Here is an 18672-nt window from a genome sequence, read left to right as displayed (position 1 = left end):
GAGATATTTAAACAGGTAGAGATGGAGAGAAAATAGAGGAAGAGTGAGTTCGTCCCAGGCATTATGAAGAGTATTAGAAAGGGCATTCAGGACAACAAGAATGGGGGATATAGTACAAATAGCTTGACTGAAATAATTTTTAATTAGCACAGAAATAGTTATGACACTGATAGTCACTGTACAGCAATCATATGAGGTAGATTGGAGGCATTCAACTTGGAGTTAGGAAGACCTGAGTTTGAATCCTGTCTCATTTTCTTGCTGTGTGACCTAGGGCAAGTCACAACCTCTCTGTTTCAGTTTCTCATCTGTAAAATGAAGATAATTAGATTATCCATTTCCATGTTGTTGTGAAGATCAAATAAGGTAATACACATAAAACTTTGTAAATCATAAGGTGTGATTTCACTTTATACTTTGCAGATCACTTAAATACATATGGTCTTATTTGATTCACATCATTAACCCTGTGAGCTAATTAAGGGAATTTTAACAAGTAAACTGAGACTGAGAGATTCTAAGTGATTTACTGAAGTCACACACACACACACACACACACACACACACACACACACACACACACTCACATGCTGGTAGATCCAGAACCAAATAAACCCAAGTTCAGGGTTTTTTTGGGTTTTTGTTGTTGTTTTTTTCCTTCTATTACTATATGTTTCTCACTGCCCAAGAAAACAGATCTTCAAGATTTGTCCCATTTCATTATTCAGTGTGGCTCTCAGCAGTAAAATGAAAAATCTGTCCCTAATCCCAAGAATGAAGGGTTAAGTTCTGTGTTTCTTCATTCTTGTGGTGGACTAAATTCATTTAGTAATTTATTGAGTATTGACTCTGAATAGTGCAATATGCGATATATTGAGGAAGGGAATCAATTATATAGAAGACACTAATTCTAGCCTTTTCATTTACATGAAAAGAATGAACATAACACCTTGAAGATGACATATAGGAATTCAACAAAAAGTAATGCATTAAACAGTGTAGAACCATGCCACGCACATTCCCTGTTACTGGGGATGCTGAAGCTGGTGAAGTACTTGAGTTTGTGAGTTCTAAGGTGCTGCAGAACCAGTCAATTGAGCGTCCACACTACATCCAGTACAAATATGGTGAGCCCTTCGGAGTAAAGGGTTGCTAGATTACATGAGGAGGGGTGAACTGGCCCAGATTGGGAAAGAAACAAGTCAAAGATTCTTGATCAGTGCTGGGATTGGGCAGAGTGGCTATTGTACTTTGACTCCAAGTGAATTAAAGAAACCTAGTCTCCAAAGAAAAAAAAAAGCCAAAAAAACGAAAACAAAACAAAACTTCATGAAACAAAATAAGGAAACAAAAGGCCAGTGCAGTGACCTGAGCTTGACACCAAAACATATCTTCTTTGTCTTACCAGTATCCATGGCCCGCAGCACAGATTACCCACACCCCTACACTGCAGCCCCACAGTGAGTGGTTTATGGGACGATACTAGCAAGAGTCACATAAGACAGGCAGCATGGATGTTTTGCCATCAGAATCACTGGAGGGAGTACTCACATCATTGAGATCACAGATCTACCCAAGGATTATAGCTAATAACTTAACATAGTGATACATACAGACTTATGAAAAAAGGAGAGTGTGATAAGAGGCAAACAATGACCACAACTAAATACATTTGTGCTTCTTCAGCCGGATTTCTTGGTTAATTTTAAAAGTCAAGTAAGTGGAAGCCCATTTTTATAGAGAATCAGTAATTAACAAATATTACAGGAATTTCTTTGATGGTTTTCTCATATTCCTTCCTCTAAACCAAATTCAATTAAAAATAACACATTTAGGGAAGGAATAGATGAAGAAATTTTAGGTTGCCATATTTTATTCCATTGATATTAAACATTAAGAGTATCCCAGAGTCTGAGTCAAATATAGAAGAAACCATGGTCCTTCTCATGGGGACCAATTCTAAATTAGATTAGAAAAATAAAATATGTTGAGTAAGGAATATTTCGAAATTTGTTTGCGCTACTCTGTCCTGTTAAGCCATGATAAGTTCTAGTGAAATGTTTGCCAAGGAGAAAATAAAATGAAATCTTTCCTCCATATAAGGATGCTGTATGTACTCAAATACAAATTAAAGGTCCAATCCAGTGAAAAGGGAGGCAAAGAAAATGTGCTTGTGGAAAAGGTAATCCTAGACTTTGTATCAGTAAGCACCCCAAGATACAAAGGGGAGCCTGCTATCACAAGTTCTTTGATCTATTTCTCTAAAAGGAAAGGCAACTTTTGAGGGGTTAACAATCTCCTTTAATCAAGCCCATATATCATTCACTTAGTTCAGGAAATCAACAGACAGTGCTTCCAAACTGTCTGATATAATCAATACTTATATCACAAATCAGTAGACAGGTTCAACTGTCTGACCATGGTTGCCATAGAGGGAATCATCAGCATCTGGGTTTTCAGAGCTGGGGGTGGGGAAGGTTGATAATGATTCAGTGTACTGGGAAAAGTTAAATGCACTATTAATGCTGCTCTAGCAGCTTCCCAGAGTCTTGTCTGGCACACAAAGGTTGTTCCAAAAACTAAGCCCCGAGAGTATTTATACCCTCAGAGTATTTATATCTTTTTTTAGAGCTAGAGGGCATCCCAACCCTTGAGAATCAGTGCCTCATTAACAAAAGATTTGGGCCTTCCTACAAATCTTCCCTAATCAAACTCCCTTTAATGGGCAGGCCCATTAATGGGTGGGGAAGATCTTTAATCACATTAACAATACAAATATATATACTGTTTCTAGTTAAAGAAACTCTTATTTCTGTACTTTTCCCCTAGTAAAGACTCTTAGCTGATAAAGGCAAGATTCAATCTGAGGCACTTGATTATAGTAAAACAAAAACAGCAAAAGATCCTATTTTGCTTGCCTTTACAGGCTTAAAGGAATAGAGATTACATTTATATGCCCATTCCTTTTCCAAAAGACATTTTGTATACACGAAATCAGGGGAAATCGGTATGTAACTAAAGGAAGGTGTAATTGATTAATGCAGCTCTTACAAGTCTCCAGATGGAAGAAGAGCAATTTCCTCTCTCTTCTTGATGTGGAATAAAAGGGAATAGGAATTTGCAGAATGAAAGACGCTCACACTTAGGAGAGACCTGAATAAAAGATGTGCTTTGTCCCCATTTTCTACAGGACCATTCAAAACAGGATTTCCTTCTTCAGGATCAACCCCAGAGAAAAAATTCGTTTTATTTAAGACACATTTCTTAAAGACAGTACTTTAATTGCAATGCGAAAGGGGAGGAGATATCATAGAAAAACAATCAAAAGTGAATGAATACCTTTTTAACCTTAACAAAAATTCCTTCTACAACGTCCCTAACAAGTGACCATCCAGACTTCACTTAAAAATGCCAATGGAAAGAAACTCCCCCCCAGAATAGCCCATCTCACTTTTGGTTAGCTCTAATAGTGAGGATGCTTGGACTTATGTCAAGCCTAAACTTGCTTCCTTCCAACTTTTATTCTTTTCAGCAATGCCCTATGTGGGCAAGCTGGAATATCTAGTGCTCAGCCCTACGCCCCCCCCCCCTTTTTTTTTTTTACTAGGCAGCCTTTCAGATTCTTGAAAATAGCTCTGATAGCTTTTTTTTTTTCCAGGTTAAACTGCTCTAGATACAATACAGTGAAATTTGTATGCTCCAGCGCCTATTCCCTTTACCATACTTGCTTCTCAATGGAAAGGAATACAATACTATGGCCATAGTTTAACCAGAGTAAAGACTAGAGCATGAACTCCCTTGTTTTGGGATGCTATGGCTATCTTAATAACTTACTTTAAAAGAAATTCTGGTTAAGCCTACAGAAAGGATTTCCAACTATGAAAGCATTATTCAATACCAAAAATGGATGTCTGAGGAAGTTGCCATATCTTATAAGCCTACAAGAGAATATAAATAAATGTTTATGCAGGACAAGTCAACAGCAACCATTATGAGAGAACACACGATCACTGCAAGTTCTCAAGGTTTTTTACTGCTAAGATTTTATTATTCTCTCTTTCAACTTGCTAGTTCAATTGATCTTAAGATAGTTCCTTGACTCTTTTCTGACTTCCTTTGGGGGTTAAAATCTTTGTTCATTGGTGTAATTTAGTTCATATTTAAAAACATTTATCAAGTTTGATTGAATAAGATACATACTTATCTTTATTCATTTTCCTCCAAGCTTTTCAAAGCAAGATCTCCCTCTTTGGTGTCAACCTCAAAGACAAAATTTATTTCATTATTCTTTAAGAAGTTATTTCTCAGATTTGGTACCTTAACTGTAATGTGGAAAGGGAGAGGGTATTGTAGAAGAAATAGAAAATTAATGTCTTTGTTCTAAAACAAAAACTATTATGTGTTGGGGTGAAAAAGATATGTATATATCTATATATCTATAGATATATACACATATCTTTATATATATACATACATACATGTATATATATATATATATATATATATATATATATATATATATATATATATATATATATATATATATATATATATATATATAAAACCAGTTCATGGGTCTTGTAGAAATTATCACCACTACTCCACAAATTAAGTAAAACATGCAAAAACTGTGATATAATTCCCATTAATTCACTTGTAGACAATATAACTAGCTCTTCATTACGAGGTTATTATTGCAAAGTAGTAGTACTAAGCAAGAAAGTGAAGTGAGGTTATGGGCATGAAGATTTAGGACCAGGTGTCAGTAAGCCTTAATTCAAGTTCTTTCCTTGCCTCTTATTAGTCCTATATCCTTAGAGTAGTAGCAATTTATCTGAGTTTAAGGTTTTTTTTTCTTTATAAAATGAAGGGGTGGAATTAAATGATCTCTAAGGTACCTTTTCTGCTCTGACATTCTATGAAAAGTCAATAGCATCTCCATGCAAAAAATTTTTGATTTCCCAGGGAAGAAGAATACAATAAAAAAATGCAATGAAATTGCATGCAAATTTTTCCCACATCTTGCAAAGCACTCAATTACTTCTGCAAGATCAAAAGTCATTGGTAAAGTGATAAAAAAGCATCTATTTATAAAACTCAACTAGAGAGTATTTCCATTAGACAAAGCCTCATACTTTGCTTTCTGTTATTAAGCAAGTGATAGCTATAAATGTTCCTTTTTAATATTATTATTCCTGCTCTCTTGAAACTCTATACAACTTTCCATTTATTGTGCTGGGAATACTGAAGAGTGATGTTCCCAGCATATTGGATAATAATAAAAAGAAAATATGTTACAAACCATGTTTAATAGAACTGCCATTGCGACCCATAGAAATAATTTGTTTGGATAAATAAATGACTTCTACTGAGTATACTCAGCATAGGTACATATGGATTTAACCAAAATTAATATTAACATTACAGGATGAGCTTTCTCCTTCACCCTGGCCTCAATAATGCTTTTACTTTTTCACCAGAAGTCGTGTAATTTTATCCTGTGTTTCTGTTGTTTTTTCTCCCCCTCCATCTTTCATAACTGTTATCTTTAGTTATATACCTTTTTGTAGTAAAGAATTGTTCAGAAGTAATTGTACCCATCAGCAAAACCATGAAGCAGTAGGAAATTGTAGTCTAGCACTTCACTTCATTGTGTGTGTCGGCACTTCTTAAAACGGGTTTAAACTGGCTGAGACCCCAGTTTAAGAAGTGCTGAAGGGGTCATGAATGGAAAAACCTTATGAATTCCTAGATATGTAACCTCATAAGAACTGAGTCATTTTTGGGGTGTAAATAGTATTTTATTTTTTGTAATTACATGTTAAGATAGTTTTTTAGCATTCATTTTTAATAACATTTTGAGTTTCATTTTTTTCTCTCCCTTCTTACCATCCACCCTCCCCAAAATGACAAGCAATCTTATATATAGGTTATACATGTGCTATCATGTAAATATATTTCCATATTAGTCATGTTGTGAAAAAAGAAACAGAACAAAAGGAAACACACACACACACACACACACACACACAGTCACCGGATTCAGATGACTCTGGAGGAGAAATGAGGTTGGTGACCTGCACAGCCCTCCCTCACTCAAAACAAAGTCAAATGCAAGTCATGTCATCATTTCTCTGATGGCATGGTCTTCTTCGGTAATGAAAGACAAACACAGGTATGAGGTGGCACCTCTGGGTTGTTTTAATTTGCATTTTTCTAGTCAATAGTAATTTAGAGAATTTTTTTCGTATGTCTATAAATAGCTTTAACTTTTTCTATTCATATCCTTTGACCATTTATCAATTGGGGAAATGGCTTGTATTCTTATACATTTGACTTAATTCTCTATATTTTTTGGAAATGAGGACTTTATCAAAAACACTTGCTCTAAAAATTGTTTCCCATCTTTCTGCTTTCCTTCTAATTTTGGTTGTATTGTGTTTGTTGTACAAAACCTTTTTAATTTAATGTAATCAGACTGATCTATTTTGCATTATATGTGTTCTCTATCTCTTGCTTGGTCATAAATGCTTCCCTTCTCCATAGATCTGAATGGCAAACTATTCCTTGCTCTCCTAATTTGCTTATGGTATCTCCCATAAATGTTTAAATCATATATGCTTTTGGACCTTATCTGACTAAACAGTGTGAGATGTTGGTCCATTTTTATCATAATGTTTTCTAGTTTTCTCAGCAGTTTTTGTCAAATAGTTTTTATACCTGAAGTTAGAGTCCTTGAGTTTATCAAAGAATAGATTACTGTAGTCATTTACTACTGTGTCCTATGTACCTAATTTATTTCGCTGATCCACCACTGTATTTCTTAACCAATACCAAATACTTTGGATGATTACCCTTTTATAATATAGTTTTAGATCTGGTATAGCCAGGCCAGCTTCCATTCCATTTTTATTTTCATTAACTCTCTGGATATTTTTGATCTTTTGTTCTTCCAGAGAAATTGTGTTATTTTTTTCCAGCTCTGTAAAATATTTTTTGGTAGTTTGATTAGTATGCCATTGAATAAGTACATTAATTTAGGTTTTGAGAGAGGGAGGGCTGTGCAAGGTCACCAGCCTCACTTTTCCTCCAGAGTCATCTGAATCCAGTGACCTGATATTCATCAGGATGACTGGAGATGATCCAGAATGCACTGGGAAACCTTGTCCCCCTTCCCTTCCTTTCCCTCCCCTCCCCTCCCCTCTCTCTAGCTTTTTAGTTTCATGCCCAATTCATTGAATTCCTCTTTCTCTATTTCATTCATGTAAGCATTGAGTGATACAAATTTAGTTCCCCCGAAGAACTGCTTTAGCTGCGTCCCATAAGTTTTGGTATGTTGTCTCATTGCTGTCATTCTCTTTGATGAAATTATTGTTTCTATGCTTTGTTGTTTGACCCACTTGTTCTTTAGGATTAGATTACTTAGTTTCTAATTAATTTTAATCTATCTTTCCATGGTTCTTTATTACATACATTTTGTATGGCATCATGATCTGAAAAGGATATATTTAGTATTTCTGCCTTCCTGCATTTGATTGTGAGGTTTTGTATAGAGTGCATAACTTTCATTTCTTTTCCCAATTTTTCTTCTACTTCTCTTATTTAATTTTTAAAATCCCTTTTGAATTCTTCCAAGAGGATGTTTTGGGCTTGTGACTAATTCATATCCCTGTTTGAGGCTTCACATGTAGGCATTTTGACCTTGTTTTCCTCTTCTGAGTTTGTATTTTGATCTTCCCTGTCGCCATAGTAGGTTTCTATGGTCAAGGCTCTTATTTGTCTTTTGCTCATTTTAAAAAGGTTGAGCTCTCCTCCTGGGGTAAAAAGGGCACTATCCCAAGCTTCTTCCACTGGGAACCAGGGACTTGGTCAATGATTTTTCTGCATTGGGGTTCATGGAGCTGGCAGCTTGCCCACTGCACTGGGTGGCCCAGCCTAGTTGTACCTGTTGTGCCCTTGGTTCCTGCACTGGCAATTTGCCTTCTGTGCTGTGGCTGGAGGCCTCACAGTTAGCCTTCTGTCCCATTGGCTTGCAGGGCCTCAGTTGCTGATCTGTGCTGTGCCCACGAGCCTCTCACTGACTTGCCTGGACTCTGACTGTGCTGGCCTATGTTCCCCTTTTACCCAGTTGAGACAGACCTTTCCTGAAGTCCTTCTAAGTTATCTTGGGCTGGCAAATTGTTTCTCTCTATTTTGTGGATTTTGTCACTCCAGAATTCTTTTAAAGGCTTGATTTAATGTTTTTTTCCAAGGGAAACTGTTTGGAGCTCAGGCAACTTCCTGGCTTCTCTCTGCCATCTTGACTCCACCCCAGAAGTAAGTCATTAACTGCTTTAATCAGTTTAAAGTCAATGAAGCAGAAGAATGGGCTGGCAATACAAGGCTAGAGATCAGTAATTGAGATTTTATCTGGAAGGGACAGAAATTTAGTTACACCTGACAAATCTATGGAGGAGAATAACAGAGTGGGGAGCTTATTCCTTGAATGATTTTTATCTCTCTTTTTCTATAATTACAATTAAGATGAAAAGGGCAACTCTCCACTTGTAACAGTTTTAGGGAATCAGGCAGGATAGAAAGCTGTGAGTCAGATTGGTTAGTTGTCCAGTGGGTTGACATTACTCAGTAGGGCTGGTTGCTACAAATGTCTTTATTTGTTTTTTACATGATCTCTGATTTCACTGGTATAGAAAATTCTCTCTGCTAATGCATATGCACACCTTCTCAGCAACTTAAAGTCTTAGAAAGTTGACTGTATGATCCACTTGCCCATGTTGACAGCCACTTACTACATGTCAGAGAAAGACCTGCTGACTTTCTACCCATTATACTGTGCACCTTATCTTAGAAGATATTAGCTTTTGCCAAAATCAGAGAATACAGTAATAACATAGCATAAAACCCCAAACATTTTTGAGCATCTTAGACATGTAATTCCTTCCTCTTGGATAAATCATGCAACTTACACATCAACAATATATCACATTTGCTTCTCAGTTATTTAATCAAGTGCAACAACAAGAAAGAATGCTTCAAATAAATGTGGGACTTTGTCATTCAAGAAGAAATATATCTTCACAGGTTTGATTCTCCAGGCTTTTGACAGTGACTGGAGGCTTCCCAGAGTGGTATTGCCCCAAATTGTGGTAAATACCATTGCTTTAATATTTCCCATGATGTATCCCTCAATAAATTATAAGCAATCTATTAGGAGCCCCTTAAATGATTTTTTTTTTAAATAATTCATTTAACAGATGTAGAAAATATATTATGCTTCCTTTATATTTCACCATAAAATGATTATAATTAAATAAAAATCTCCATTTGACTCTTTGGGAAATGCTTTCTTTGCTGTTAGTTTGCAACTAGTGATATATTGCAACTAAGATTGTCAGCCATAAGCTAGAAATCAGAAATTCAGTTTCTATAAATTCTGATATAGAACAAAGGGAAATTGCAAGTTATGAAACCCAAATTAGCTTCTAAAATATCTTCAATGCCTTGCAGCTTTTTAAGTGTCTAAATGTTATCATAGGTGCTTCGCATATATAATAATACCTATATGTGTGTATATCTATCTATGCATATATATACGGATGTAAACCAGGTGAACTCTGAGGATCCTTATCATTGCTCCCACTTCCATTGATGAACCAAGGCCCCAGATCTTGGGTATATCTCCCATTCAGAATTCTAAGGGTACACCTGAATAGTTGGAGGGGGGACAACAATGTTGTTGCTTTAAGCCTCCACAGGTATACTTCCTCCCAAGATTATCCATTGGAAATCCTTTGAGTCAGTCAACATTCTTTCCAAAAGAGATATTCATTACTGCGTCACAGTTTAAATAGTTGTGTGAATTTCTCTCCAAAAGATTCTGACAGTTTCTCCAACAAATTCTTAAGAGTCCTATGAAAAATGTCTAAGTGTTATCATGGTGCTTCACATATGGCCTATGTTCCCCTTTTACCCAGTTGAGACAGACCTTTCCTGAAGTCCTTCTAAGTTATCTTGGGCTGGCAAATTGTTTCTCTCTATTTTGTGGATTTTGTCACTCCAGAATTCTTTTAAAGGCTTGATTTAATGTTTTTTTTCCAAGGGAAACTTAGAGAGTGCTATGGTACTGGAAGTCCTTTTCTCCCATTCATTTGGTGTACAAGAAATTTTCTATAAGCATAGCAAATTTGAATCCATGTATCCCTGATTCCTTTTTTTAAATTTATTTAAGTTTTCAATATTCATTTCCACAAAATTTTGGGTTCCAAATTTTCTCCCCATTTCTCCCCTCCCCCCACCCTAAAACGCCCAGCTTTCTAATTATCCCTATCACCAATCTGCCCTTCCTTCTAACATCCTCTCCTTCCCTTATCCTCATCTTCTCTTTTGTCCTATAGGGCAAGATAACTTTCTATACCCCATTACCTGCATTTCTTATTTCCTAGTTGCAAGAACAATACTCAACAGTTGTTCCTAAGACTTTGAGTTCCAACTTCTCTTCATCCCTCCCTCTTTACCCATTCCCTTTGGGAAGGCAAGCAATTCAAAATAGGCCATATCTGTGTAGTTTTGCAAATGACTTCCATAATAGTCGTGTTGTGTAAGACTATATTTCACTCCATCCTATCCTGGCCTCCATTTCTTCTGTTCTCTCTTTTGATCCTATCCCTCCCCAAGAGTGTTGACTTCTAATTTGTTCCCTCCTCCCACTGCCCTACCTTCCATCATTTCCCCCACCCTGCTTATCCCCTTCTCCCCCACTTTCCTGTATTGTAAGATAGGTTTTCATACCAAAATGAGTGTGCATTTTATTCTTTCCTTTAGTCGAATGTGATGAGAGTAAGTTTCATGTTTTTCCTGTCACCTCCCCCCTTTTTCCCTCCACTGAAAAGTCTTTTACTTGCCTCTTTTATGAGAGATAATTTGCCCCATTCCATTTCTTCCTTTCTCCTCCCAATATATTTCTCTCTCACCCCTCAATTTCATTATTTTAGGATATGATCCTACCTCTATGGGATCTCTCTCTCTCTATGTGTGTGTGTGCGGGTGTGTGTGAGTGTGTGTGTGTGTGTGTGTAATTCCACCAACTACCCAGATATTGAAAAAAGTTTCAAGAGTTACAAATATTGTCTTTCCATGTAGGAATGTAAATAGTTCAACTTTAGTAAGTCCCTTATGATTTCTCTTTATAATTTACCTTTTCATGATTCTCTTGATTCTTGTGTTTGAAAGTCAAATTTTCTTTTCAGCTCTGGTCTTTTCATCAAGAATTCTTTTTTTTTTTTAATTTAACTTTTAACATTTATTTTCACAAAATTTTGGGTTACAAATTTTCTCCCCTTTTATCCTCTCCCTCCCCCCAAACCCAAGCATTCTAATTGCCCCTGTGACCAACCTGCTCTCTCCTCTATCCTCTCTCCCTGTCCATGTCTCCGTCTTCTCTTTTGTCCTGTAGGGCCAGATAGCTTTCTTGACCCCTTAACCTGTATTTCTTGTTACCCAGTGGTAAGAACATTACATTTGGTCCTAACACTTTGAGTTCCAACTTCTTTAGCTCCCTCCCTCTCCATCCCTTCCCCTTGGAAGACAAGCAATTCAATATAGGCCAAATCTGTTTAGTTTTGCAAATGATTTCCATACTAGTTGTGTTGTATAGGACTAACTATATTTCCCTCCATCCTATCCTGTCCCCCATTACTTCTATTTTCTTATGGTTCTTTCCCTCCCCATGAGTATCGACCTCGTATTGCATTCTCCTCCCCATGCCCTCCCCTCCATCCTCCCCCCCACCCTGCTTGTGCCCCTGTCCCCCACTCTCCTGTATTATGAGATAGGTTTTCCTATCAAAATGAGTGTGCATTATATTCTTTCCTTTAGTGGAATGTGATGAGAATAGACCTCATGTTTTTCTCTTGCCTCCCCTCTTTATCCCACCACTAATAAATCTTTTGCTTGCCTCTTTTATGAGAGATAATTTGCCCCATATAATTTCTCCCTTTCTCCTCCCAATATTTCTCTCTCACTGCTTGATTTCATTTTTTTTTGAAGATATGATTCCATCCTCTTCAATTCACTCTGTGCACTCTGTCTCTATGTATGTGTGCGTGTGTGCATGTGTGTGTGTGTGTACTCCCACCCAGTACCCAGATACTGAAATGTTTCAAGAGTTACAAATATTGTCTTTCCATGTAGGAATGTAAACAGTTCAACTTTAGTAAGTCCCTTATGACTTCTCTTTGCTGTTCACCTTTTCATGCTTCTCTTCATTCTTGTGTTAGAAAGTCAAATTTTCTTTCTAGCTCTGGTCTTTTCATCAGGAAAATTTGAAAATCCTCTATTTCATTGAAAGACCATTTTTTCTCCTGAAGTATTATACTCAGTTTTGTTGGGTAGATGATTCTTGGTTTTAGTCCTAGTTCCTTTGACTTCTGGAATATCCTATTCCATTCCCTTCGATCCCTTAATGTAGAGGGAGCTAGATCTTGTGTTATCCTGATTGTATTTCCACAATACTTGGATTGTTTCTTTCTAGCTGCTTGCAGTATTTTCTCTTTCACCTGGGAATTCTGGAATTTGGCCACAATGTTCCTAGGAGTTTCTCTTTTTGGATCTCTTTCATGCAGTGTTCTGCGGATTCCTTGAATATTTATTTTGCCCTCTGGTTCTAGAATCTCAGGGCAGTTTTCCTTGATAATTTCATGGAAGATGATGTCTAGGCTCTTCTTTTGATCATGGTTTTCAGGTAGTCCCAGAATTTTTACATTGTCTCTCCTGATTCTATTTTCCAGGTCAGTTGTTTTTCCAATAAGATATTTCACATTATCTTCCATTTTTCGAATCTGCACGCTATGTTCTGTGATATCTGTCTTTCTCATAAAGTCCTTAGTGTCCATCTGTACCATTCCAGTTTTGAAAGATCTATTTTCTTCAGTGAGCTTTTGAATCTCCTTTTCCATTTGGTTAATTCTGCTTTTGAAAGCATTCTTCTCCTCATTGGCCCCTTGCACGTCCCTTTCCAATTGAGTTAGTCTAGTTCTCAAGGTGCCAATTTCTTCAAGATTTTTTTGGTTCTCCTTTAACAGGGAGCTGATCTGCTTTTCATGCTTCTCCCTCATCCCTCTCATTTCTCTTCCCAGTCTTTCCTCCACCTCTCTAACTTGATTTTCAAAATTCCTCTTGAAGTCTTCCATGGCCCAAGCCCATTGGGTGGGCTGGGTCACAGAATCCTCGATTTCTGTGTCTTTGCCTGATGGTAAGCATTGTTCCTCCCCATCAGAAAGGAAGGGAGGAAGTGTCTTTTCTCTGAGAAAGTACCCTTCAATAGTTTTATGTCTTTTCCCTTTTCTGGGCATTCTCCCCAGCCAGTGACCTGACCTCTGAATGTTCTCCTCACACCCTCCTCGCCTCCTGGTCCTCCCAGCCAGCGTGTGGGAACTGAGATTCAAATGCTGCTTCCCGCCTTAGGATTTTTGGCGGGGGCAGGGCTGCTATTCAGTGTGAGAATTAAGTTCAGGTGGTCAGGGACAGGGCCGCCTCTCTGGCTCAGTTCCCTCTGGGTGTTTATGCACAGACCTTCCACAATGGATCCAGGCTCCCGCCCATTTGGGGAGCCCCTGTCTGCAGCCGCCTCTCAGCTTCTATCTCCTGGAGGGGCCCGAGCCATGGGGCACCCCACTCCCCTCTCGACCTGCCAAAGAGACTCTCTCACCTACCCCCGTCAGTCACCTGTTGGTGGGGGGGCTTGTGCTGCTGCTGGAGATCCTGTCTCTGAAGCCTTCTCGGATCTGTACCTCTCAGAGCCGTGACTGCCGCCGCTGCCGCAGGTCCGGGCTGGGCTCTGCGTCTGCAGCGCGACAGACCTTTTGCGAGAGGTTTGCAGGTCCCTCTGTGGGTGGAGGGACCCGCGTGGCCGCTGGAGATCCCGTCCCCGTAGCCCGCTCAGATCTTTTCCTCACAGTGTCGCTGCCACGGCAGGGCTGCCCTCTGCTCCCAGTCCCAGCGCCCAGTCCACGGCGTGAAGGACCCCCCGTGAGAGGTTTGGAGGTCTCTCCGGAACAGAAATCTCCCTTGCTCCAATATTCCGTGGTCTCTGGGTGCAGAATTCGCCCTGGGTTGGTCCCCTGTAGCCATTCTATGGGTTGTGGGTTTGGAGCTGTGTGTATGTGCGTCTTTCTACTTCGCCATCTTGGTTCCACCCCCTTCATCAAGAATTCTTGAAAGTCTTCTATTTCATTGAAAGACCATTTTTCCTCTGAAGTATTATACTCAGTTTTGCTGGGTAGGTGATTCTTGGTTTTAGTCCTAGTTCCTTTGACTTCTGGAATATCATATTCCATGCCCTTCGGTCCCTTAATATAGAAGTTGCTGGGTCTTGTATTATTCTGAGTGTATTTCCACAATACTCAAATTGCTTTTTTCTGACTGCTTGTAATATCTTCTCCTTGATCTGGGAGCTTTAGAATTTGGCTACAATTTTCTTGAAAGTTGTCCTTTTGGGATATCTTTCAAGAGGCAATGGGTAGATTCTTTCAATATTTATTTTACTCTCTTGTTCTCGAACATCAGGGCAGTTTTCCTTGATAATTTCATGAAAGATGATGGGTAGGCTCTTTTTTTAATCATGGCTTTCAGGTAGTCCCATAATTTTTAAATTGTCTCTCCTGGATCTATTTTCCAGGTCAGTTGTTTTACTAATGAGATATTTCACATTATCTTCCATTTTTTCATTCTTTTGGTTTTGTTGTGTGATTTAATGGTTTCTCATAACGTCATTAGCCTCCATCTGTTCCATTCTAATTTTGAAAGAACTATTTTCTTCAGTGAGCTTTTGAACCTCCTTTTCCACTTGGGTAATTCTGCTTTTTAAAGCATTCTTCTTCTCATTGGCATTTTAAACCTCTTTTGCCAATTGAGTTAGCCTTTTTTTAAAGGTGTTATTTTCTTCAGCATTTTTTTTTGGGTCTCTTTTAGCAAGGTGTTGACCTGCTTTTCATGCTTTTCTTGTATCTCTCTCATTTCTCTTCCCAGTTTTTCCTCCACCTCTCTTACTTGATTTTCAAAATCCTTTTTGAGCTCTTCCATGGCCTGAGACCATTGAATATTTATTTTGGATATTTGGGATACAGAAGCCTTGACTTTTATGTCTTTCCCTGATGGTAAGCATTGTTCTTCCTCACCTGAAAAGATGGGACAAGATATCTCTTCACCAAGAAAGTAACCTTCTATAGTCTTATTTTTTTCCCATTTTTGGGCATTTTCGCAACCTGTTACTTGACTTTTGGGTCCTTTGTCAAGAGTAGGATATACTCTGAGAATCTGTGAGATCTCACTTCCTCTGAGGTGGCACAATCAAGCGTGTATACTGGTCTGGGAGTTGGAAGAGATTTTTGTGCCCAGAATTTAGCAGTTTCCTCTCCACAGCTACCTGGCCTCCAGTTCTGCCAAGCCAGCACTGGGGGCTGATTTTCAGATAAGCTGGATGGGCAGGGCCACCATTCAATGTGAGATAAAGATCAACCCCCTCAGGGTCTCTACACAGGGCTGAGGTAAAAATGGGCTGCTCATTGCTCCCAGGGCTTTTAAGATCCAACAATGGATGCGGGCTGCTGTAGGGGCTGCTGTGGGAATTGCTGCCGCCTGCCTGATGTGGACCCTAAGGCCAATGCCAAAGGCTAGAGCTATGGAAGGCCCTTCTCCATTCCTGGCCAGCTGAAAAAAACCCTGTCACTGACCTTTGGCCCCTGTGGGTTGAGGGATCTGTGAATCACTGCTACCGGGACTGGAGATTATGCCCCCAGGTGTCCTCCTCCCAGAGCTGTGATGCAGCCAAGGCTGGGCTGGGCTCTGCTCCATGTCTGGTGCAACAGACGTTTCCCATGGGCCTTTCAGTTCACCCTGGGCTGGAAGTTTCCTCCACTCTGTTGTTCACCACTTCTGCTACTCCAAAATTTGTTGAGATTCCCTCTCTACAGGTATTTTATGGGCTGTGTGGGGAAAACCTGCCTATGTGTGTCTTTCTACTCCTCCATCTTGGCTCCTCCCCTATCCCTGATTCCTAATGCAGACATTGCTGTCAGTTCATCTAGGGATGTGTCTGGATCACAAAGGGTAGATGGGATGTAAAAGAGCCTTCATATCTTTTGAAGTTCACAAGATTATCTACTGACCAAAGAGCAGGAGACATAAATTAGGCTGAAGATAAGATTCCCTTCTTCTTCACCACTAAGCTGTTGTTTCTTGAGAGTTTAATGGAAAGTCGTGCTTACTCCATCCTCTCAAATGATTGATTCTCAAGTTAGATAATTGATGGAGGACACATTGGGTGTGGCCATGTTTCCTACACCTACTCAACACAATTTCTGTGCAATATCACTTAAGATTTAAAGGACTGTGATTGATTAATAGGCCAGTTGGCACATATTTTCACCTTCTTAAGATGATAAGGCTAAAATGAATGTTATAGAGTTATTTCTAGGCTTTACCAAACCACAAGTCATTCATGTAATTCTTATGGAAATAGTAGAACTATGGAGTTCAGTGGTAGTCTAAATGGCAGTGCTCCAGTGAATAGACAAAGAGACTGATCAGTAATCGTTTGATGTCAACAAAGACTGGAGGACTACTTTTCTGCTATATTTCAGAGGGGAAACTTTTGTTTTTTGGAACAGATGGTACTGAATGGCTTCTGAACACTTGTTTCAAGCTCTGAGATTGTATGATTCTATGTATGTGTATATATATGTATGTAATACAAATACACACTTATGTGTGTATGCATTTATACATATTCATATATGTTTATGTATATGTATTTGTATATATTTGCATTCATACATATATACAAGTAATTAATAATTTTGGTTGATTGAATTTAAAACGATGTTTTTTTCCCCAAATTATCTTCTCAGGCCATTGTGTTACCCTATTACTCTAATTTTCAAGTAAAATGAGGTGCATGGGTTTATGTGATTGTAAGTAGTTGTGACTTGTTTTTGTTGTTGATGTTACTATTCAGGTTGTTAGATTCTGACAGACAGCTGTATCCTTAGGGAATCGTGATCTGTAGCAAATATCTATTTGTGTTCATTCTAATCTTCAAGGTAAATGAGCTTGAAACAATGACACTTGCTTTTAAGTAGTCACATACAGTTCCACTTATAAGTGTGAACTTAAAAAGAATGTTACCAGTTTCTAATCTTTTTAAAGATTTAACTCATCACATGATTACATTCTAATTCTTTAGACCCTTAAAAAGATAGTTAGCATCATGGTTTCGCCTGGGATAGACTGAGAATATTGTCTTTTGGCTGATACTGACTGGGACAGAGAAGCTCTACCCCAGTGACTCCTGTTGGTTCTAAGATTGCAAATTGTCTTAGCATTTTGTCTTAAGGTAGTTTGAAGATGGTCTGAAACAACTTTCTTGTCATACAAAACAAAACTCACATGTGACAAACTCTCTCAAACCCTATGACCATTTAGACAGGAATGAGTTTAGGGGTTCTCTATCATGAAGGGCAAGGATTAACCTCTTGACTGTTTCAGCAATGCACTTTTCCTACTACTTTAAATCCTTGGCAGAGAGAAAAAAAGTAAATAAATAAAAGTTTGTCTCATTTCTATCCACTTGATTAATAGTTTTCTTTTTTAATCTCATATTTTAGGACAGATCTTAAGATTGTATCTTGAATTTCTAATTTTTCCTATGAATTGGATTTGGCACATATACAGAATGCCTCTAATTATGTCTGTGTACATGGGAAAGGGCTAGAGAGCCTCATTGCTGGAGAATTGTGATGATATGTAATTGAAATGCCTTGTAGAGACTTGAGCATGTGGAGACATTGAGTGCCTAGATCTTGTCTGCTCTCCAGAGGGATAGGAATAAATATAGATTTCAATTATTTGCATTCCAGAAATGGAAGTGCCTTCAAAAGAGTGCAGGTGATCAGAGCCTTTGGCATTTTCTCATCAACTGCCTTGTTCTTTGACTGTTCTTTTTTGCTTTGACATACCTTTGCTGATGGTTTTAGTCAAATACAACATGGTAAGAGGAAAAGTCTTATATCTTCTTTTCTCTGAGACCATTTGGCCTTATGACATGAGACTTGGTCCTTTGTCTTTGTGTTTATTCTTTTTTACTTTAGGTAAAGGTATTAGAATCTCTAGGCATGTGAATCTGATAAGGTCAAAAGAATGAGGCTCTGGAGTTGTAGTTTTGCACCCAGCTAAGCATTATTTCTCTAATGATAAAGGAATGACTTCTAGATCTCTTCCAATCTTAGCTGAGACAGGTACTTAGCCAGCGGCAATGAGTCAATTGAATATAGACTTCTTGGGACTACTGTTATATAGAAACTGAGACTTAAGTCTGAGCTCCCTCTTCCACAGGACTGTAGTGGTATTGGGAAGGGTGTGCCCCCAAGGTGTTGGGGAGTAATGTTTCTTTGGTTATTTTTGATTTTTTTTAAAGTAAATACCTCTTTGTAAAACTAATTGATGTTAAGTGTTTAAATGTGTAACTGGAATAAGAATCACTAGCACTTAACCGTTGGGGGAAATATAAATATGGGGAACTCCAGCCAATTACATTAGAGAAAGACAACCCTAAGTCCCTCAGTGCAACACTAAAAATGGAGAGATGTAGTTAAACTGGCTCTGAGAAAAAAGGCCACA

The 18672-nt window shown here is 38.3% G+C and overlaps 1 protein-coding gene across 3 annotated transcripts in view; it reads left to right on the top strand.

The window, feature by feature from the left end:
- The window catches only part of CNTN5 (contactin 5), a 1560624-nt gene that overhangs the window by 127307 nt on the left and 1414645 nt on the right, over positions 1-18672 (top strand). The gene's annotated exons all lie outside the window — the stretch shown is intronic.

This window comes from Notamacropus eugenii, chromosome 5 (genome assembly GCF_028372415.1).
Source record: "Notamacropus eugenii isolate mMacEug1 chromosome 5, mMacEug1.pri_v2, whole genome shotgun sequence".
Lineage (NCBI taxonomy): Eukaryota > Metazoa > Chordata > Mammalia > Diprotodontia > Macropodidae > Notamacropus > Notamacropus eugenii.
Note: the sequence above shows the minus strand (reverse complement) of the source record. Positions and strands in the feature narration are given on the sequence as shown.